This window comes from Bison bison, unplaced genomic scaffold (genome assembly GCF_000754665.1).
Source record: "Bison bison bison isolate TAMUID 2011002044 unplaced genomic scaffold, Bison_UMD1.0 scf7180017864289, whole genome shotgun sequence".
Classification (NCBI taxonomy): Eukaryota; Metazoa; Chordata; class Mammalia; order Artiodactyla; family Bovidae; genus Bison; species Bison bison.
In genome coordinates, this window is record NW_011494861.1 from 10,133,838 (window position 1) to 10,140,442 (window position 6,605).

General features: G+C 49.0%; 1 long non-coding RNA gene across 6 annotated transcripts in view; it reads left to right on the top strand.

The window, feature by feature from the left end:
• The window catches only part of LOC104995912, a 7,608-nt gene extending 4,660 nt beyond the window's left edge, over positions 1-2,948 (top strand). For 3 of the 6 annotated variants that reach the window (XR_826118.1, XR_826122.1, XR_826119.1), the window contains 2 exons: positions 598-904; positions 1,848-2,948. This is a non-coding gene — a long non-coding RNA (uncharacterized LOC104995912). The remainder of the gene's footprint in view (positions 1-597; positions 905-1,847) is intronic. The other 3 variants (XR_826120.1, XR_826123.1, XR_826121.1) reach the window with 2 other exon arrangements.
• The last annotated feature ends 3,657 nt before the right edge of the window (positions 2,949-6,605 follow it).

Consider the following 6,605-nt stretch of genomic DNA (forward strand, 5'->3'; position numbering starts at 1 on the left):
GGCTCTGGGGCAGCCCCCCACCAGCTTCCTGGGCATCTCAGTTCCCACAGTGTAATTTGGGGGCGAAAAAGTGGGTGTTGTGGGCATAGCTATAGGCAAGTGTGCTGCCTGGCACCTCCCGGGAGCTCAGGTTTTTGGAGCTGGGACGGCTATCAGCAGGGTTCCCTGTGCCCTCTGACCCCTCCTCTCCCAGAACCAAAGCCTATCCCTCGGGCTGACCTGGATTCATGGAGGGCTGTTCTCTGCTCCCGTGCAGGCCACAGAGGGCCAGTTGGACTAGGATGAAGGACGGGGCTTCTGGGAGCTGTGGGTTCCCCTCCCCCTGCGGCTCTTCATGGGTTCCCAGAGTCAGGCCCACCCTGCCTTCAGCGCCTCTCACAGGCACCATCTGCCTGCTAAGAGGCTAAGGCTCTCAGACCATGTGCAGACTTTTCATTTATTCATTCAATCATTGACTTACAGCCAGATGCCCTGGTAAGGCTGGGGCTCCTGAACTTACAGTCACACAGTGCGAGCTGAAGTGAAGGCTGTTTGTTCCCGCACACCTGCAGCTTCCAGAGCATCTTACTCTGCCCTCCCCTTTCCCTCCCCCCCCAGGGTCCCAGTGCTTGGAGCTCAGTGAATGAAAGAATGAATGAATGAAGAGGGCTGAGTGAGTTGAAAGTGACCCTGGGATCCCTGAAGGCTGATCTCAGCCCTAGAAACGGGGGAGGGGAGGTCCAGGTGACCTTCCAGGCTGTGGCCATGGGCCCACAGCCCTGTGCTGAGCGTCCTATCCTTTACCTGTCCCCACCCTGCATCCAGCAGCCTGTGCCAAGTGACAGGGATGCAGCAATGAGCAAACCACCCAGATGCCCTGATGTGCAACGCACGATTTGGAAAAGGGAAGACCACTTGCTCAGGGGTGAGTGAGTGGGTGGGGTCAGCTGGGTGCTGGGGACAGTGGACACAGGCAGAAAGAGCATCCTCAGGAGACATGTGGTCTGTCCCTCAGTTCCCTGGCCTGGGATATGGAGCCCAGGGGGTACTGGGGCTCCAGAGCCAGGCAGGGTGCTGGCAGCTGCCCCAGTCACTCCCACCCTTGGGCTCCATCCCAGTGCGTATGGCCCTAATCCCACACCATGGAACCACAGTGAGGAGACACTGGTGCTCAGAGGAGTGAGAACTTTCCTGGGAGGTGCAGTGGGAGTCACCTGGCTGACACAGAGCCCTGCTCCAGGCAACCCTTGAAGGATGTCTACAGAGGGAGGGGTCTCCATCGGGACCTTTCCTGGTTTCATGCCCTGACAGAATTGTGAGCTCCAAAGGGGGATCCTGATGATGACCGAGATGTTTATTTGCCTGTGTCCAGAAAGACTTGGCCACCAGGCTTTGTATTTCCTCAGAGTCTAGCTGTTGCTGGACAGTCAGGACCCCTCTCAGTGTGGGCATCCCAGGGCCATTCTGGGGCACAGACCAGTGGCTTTGGGGGCCTGGTTTGGAGCCAACATTTCAAGCTAGTCAGACTTAGAATCTGGGCTTCTGTGAAGAAATTTCCAATCATGAAATGTGTCATTTGAAAAAATATATGTGTCAGTTAAGTGTGCACTGAGCCTGGACCACATGGGATAGGGTTGTTCTAATAAACACGAATAAGCCAGTTTTCACATTAAAGAAATAACAGTTTCAAGTAGAAATGTGGTGCTTTTAAAAGAGGTTAATTAATAAACAGCAGGTAATTGTTCATGGCACATGGTGGCAGAGGGTAATTTTCATTTTAGAGGAGAGAAGGGCCAAATGCCCCCCCCCAACTCAGATTTTTTGTGTAATAATCACCTTGGCTTCACCTCCGCCTTTAATTTTTACAGCTGGAGCTGTTTATCATCGCTCCAACTTTCACTAAAAAGGAAAAACTATCACTTAAACAAAGCCATTGAAAACTCAGCATCGTATGTGGATTTCTTAACATAAATAAATCATACAAACCAAGATTTATGTTCTCCCAATGATGTCATTCGCTGAAGGCTGCCTTCCCAATCAAATCAGCGGTTAGTGACTCTCCTTTTGTGTGTATGCTTTTTGCAAAATAAGAAAAGCAGCGCTGGCATCCTGGCTGCTCTCTTTCTCTGCTCCGCCCAGGACATCAGAAAGGTCTCCCTGCATCAGCACAACTGGGTCAAAACGGTGATCACGGATTCAACGCCACAGATGGCATTTCAAGCCTTTGTTTTTGAAACGCAGGTTCTAAGTTGAAAGACTGTTAAGGCTTCCTGAAGGATTTGCTCAGACCCCAGCAGAAGCTGGGGGCCCTGGGGGTCTCTCGGAGCCTAGGATGAGTTTGGCTGCAGGGTCATCACGTTGAAATGAGCGAGGACCTCGACAGTCACCTGTGATGGGGAGATGAGATGTGGTTGCTCCGTATAGTGGAGGAGTGTCAGTCACAGCAAGGAACGAAGCCCTGATGTGGACCACAGTGTGCACGAAGTCGGCGAATGAAGCCAGTCAGAGCAGGTCACGTACCATTCCATTCCACCTACATGACATGTCCAGGATGGGCAAATCCACAGAGACAGAAAAGAAGCAAGTGGTTGCCAGGGTAGGGGAGAGGGCGTGGCGGGTGACTGCTTCCTTGGCACAGGGTTTCCTCCTGGGAAGATGAAAATGTTCTGGAAACAGATGCCCACTTTATTTATTTACTGAAGTCTTCCGTGTTTGTTTGTTTTTATTGCTGCACCGGGTCTTAGTTGCAGCACATAGGGTCTTCATCGCGGTGTGCAGGATCTTTAGTTGCAGCATGCAAAGTCTTCGCTGCAGCACGTAGGATCTAGGGATCAAATCCGGGTCCTCTGTGTTGGGAGAGCAGAGTCCTAGCGACTGGACCACCAGGGACATCCCAGACAACCCACTTAAAAATGGAGACTGTCGTGCTATGTTAATTGTATCTCAATAAATCTGTTATTTAAAAATCACTACTGAGAACATATGTTTTAAAAGCTTTATGTTCATTTTAAAGTTTTTTCCATTTTGAAATGATCACACAGATGGGTCAGTGTGTAAGACCGCATGTGCACACCTGGAGTGTATAACATGAGCACTGACCTCAGCTCCTGGGTGAATGAAGCACGAGCTTGTGATAATTTTTCTTCAAAGTTCTCTATATAGCTCCTTCCCCTAACTGCATCCCCTTCAACCAGGCCAGAGGTAACGACCCCACAGGTATTTGTGTTAACTATCTCCTTGACTTGTTTTCCAGTTTTATCACCCAAGACAGATCCCTGAAAATGGGAGACCAGCCACAGAAGCTTAAGTTCAGTTCAGTTCAGTCACTCAGTTGTGTCCAACCCTTTGTGACTTCATGGACTGCAGTACACCGTGCCTCCCTGTCTATCACCAACTCCTGGAGCTTGCTCAAACTCATGTCCATTGAGTCAGTGATGTGATCCAACCATCTTATCCTCTGACGTCCCCTTCTCCTTCTGCCTTCAATCCTTCCCAGCATCAGGGTATTTTCCAATGAGTCAGTTCTTCGCATCAAGTGTCCAAAGTATTGGTGCTTCAGCTTCAGCATCAGTCCTTCCAATGAATATTCAGGACTGATTTCCTATACGATTGACTGATTTGACAGCAGCTTTCTTAAGTTGAAATGACTGTAGAATGTTAAAATCACCAGTAGTGGGTACATGAAACGTGGTTAATCCAAACCGTGGTGTGCTCCTCAGCCATCGAAAGGAGTGGAGTCCTTGTACCCGCTACGGCACAGAGGGCCCTTGAAAACATGGTGCTCAGTGAGAGAAGCCGGTCACAAAAGGCCACATGTTGTAGAACGCCATTGATGCAAAGTGTCCAAAATCGGCAAGTCCAGAGAGACAGAGCACAGTTCAGTGGTTGCCTCGCCACGGGAGGAAAAGCTGTGGCATCTCAACAGGTGAAGGTTTCAAGTCCGGCTCCAGCCCCAGGTGTTGACAGGAGACCTTTATTTGGAAGCCAACACCTAGCAGGAAAATAGGGCTGACCTGGTGGCTCAGTGATAAAGAATCTGCCTGCCAATGCAGGAGACACAGGTTTAATCCCTCAGTCGAGAAGATTTCCTGGAGGAGGATGTGGTAACCCACTCCAGTATTCTTGCCTGGAAAATTCCATGGACAGAGGAGCCTGGTGGGTTACAGTCCACAGGGTCACAAAGAGTAGAACATGACTGAGCACATACACACGCACACAAAAGGTTAGGTGCCCAGACCTCGCAGTGTGGGCAATAAATCCATTCAAGAGCATACGTTCATTGTATACCTACTATTTGCCAAGGCAGTCATAACCCCAAGGATATATTGTGGCTGAAACACAAAAGATTCCCCACACACACCTCCCAGCTCCCTTTCTCATGGGGAGGCAGTGAGAAGCCAGATTCAGCAAGTGGGAGCCTACACTGCTATGGGAATAAGGAAGAGAGGTGAAGGGTCAGGGGTGAAGAGAGTGCAATTCCCAGCAGGGTGGCCCAGGGAGACTTCTCTGAGATGGTGGTATTTGAGTGGGGATGTGAGTAAGTGAGAAAATAGCCATGTGTCCATCGAGCAGAGCAGCATTTGGACAAAGGGAACAGCCAATGCAGAGCCCAGAGGTGAGAGCATCCAGTGCTGGAGCAAAAAGAAAGAGGGAGAGGAAAAGGAAATCAATTGGGAGCAGTGGGCTGGAGGAGGCTGCAAATTGAGGTTGCGGACAGAATTAAGATGATTAATCAGCTGATCTCAAAGTAGGGCGAGCATCTCCTGGGTTTTGTGGCTGGGTGCCGTATCTTTAAATGTGGTACATGGAGCAGAAAGATTCAGACAGACTTGTTGGCTTTGCACATGGGAGGGGCCGGGAGCCAAGAAAGGCAGGCAGCATTTGTAGAAGATGGAAAAGACAAGAAAATCTGTTTTAGACCCTCCAGAAAAGAAAGCAGCCCAAGCAATAGTGCCTTGATTTTCACCCAGTGAGACTCATTTCAGACTTCTGACCTGCAGAATAGTAAAACTATACATCTGTGCTGTTTTACACCACCATGTTTGTGATAACTTATTGCACCAACCACAGGAAACTCGTACATGAAGGAGCAGGACCCTCATCCATCTGTGGTCAAGACAAGTGAGGTCACGATAAAGGTCTGAGCCAGGCTCCCCAAAGTTAATCCAGTGGCTGTAGGCATACTGGTCATAATGGTCCTCACATCTGATTCCTTATTCTCTCTGCTCTGATATGGCCCATGACATCCTGCCCATAGCCACAGTCCTTGAAGCTCTGTTATTCCCTGAGGAATTAACTCCTTTGTATCTCCTGCTCCCTAGCACCTGTATTTTCCTGGCTTACTTTCTCATTTTGGTAGAACACATTCTTTAGTAACTTCTGATAAACTGGAAGATACATTTTTTAGGACAATGCATGTCTGGAAAGGTCTTTATTCCTCCACCATACTAGAATGCTAGTCTGGCTGGGTATAAAGTTCTAGATTGGAGATGATTTTCATCCAGAATTTTAAGAGTTTGGCTCCATTGTCTTCTTACTTCAAGGGTCTCTGTTGAGAAGTTCAAGGAGATTCTATTTCCTTATGCTACACACGTGACTTGCTTTTCCGTCTTTGGAATCTATAGACTCTCCTTTTCCCAAATGTTGCGGCGTTTCACAACAATGCACCGGAAATGTCTGATCTCATCCACAGTGGTTTCTTTCAAACTGGAAGCTTACTCTTCAGTTCTGGGAGCATTTTTTGAAATGTCTTTTTGCTGCTTTTCCACAATGTATTTCCTCTGTTCTTTGTTTTTGGAAAGATAATTAGGATCAAGTTTTCTTCTGCCCATGTGGTCTGCGTGTCCTCCTAATGGCTTTGTTCTATTTCTTTCAGTCTCTGTCTTTCCTCCAATGTCTTTTGCTCCTTGGCTGTCTGCCCATGATCCAGAGTGGGGCATACAGAGCTGGCTGGAAGATCTGAGAGGGATGCAGAAGCTATTGCTTCTGAGATTCACAGAATGGTGACCCTGGGAACCCTTGGTGACACCATCCTTAGGGGCCGAATCAATTCCTATAGATTGAGGCAGGGTCTGACCTTCAGCCTTCTGGGGGCCACACTGGTGTGGAGATGGGGGTCTTTTTGGTCAGCAGGCACACAAGGCTGCCTGCATTCCAGGGACTAGAACTTTGGGCTTTCTTGACATGGGGGAGGGGTGACTGGAGGGGGACGGGCAGCTAGAGGGAAAGGTGACCTAAGACTCCTCATAGTCCCCTTTCATATAGCCTTCCTGACCATAGCCACTCATGCATCCCTCATCCAGGGATGTTTTATGGCCAATCCTGAGATCAAGCAGGGGTGCTCTGTCTCCTAAATCTGGCAAAATCTCACCTTCCAACTCTCCATTTAGGGCTGTCTCTCTTTTGTCTGTGACCCAGTTACCACGGCTCCATCTGCAATTCAACTTTCAGATACGTGTGGCTGCTCTGTCCTCTCCACCTTGTGGGTAAATGTCTTTCATCATCTCTTTATTGTGGTTCAAGTGGGTTTGCAGTACAAGCACTGTGACACATGTTTAACCTGCCATCTTAATCAGAGGCTTTTGTGGCTCTTTGAGAAAAGGTTGTGTCCACTCTTAGGTCTAGGT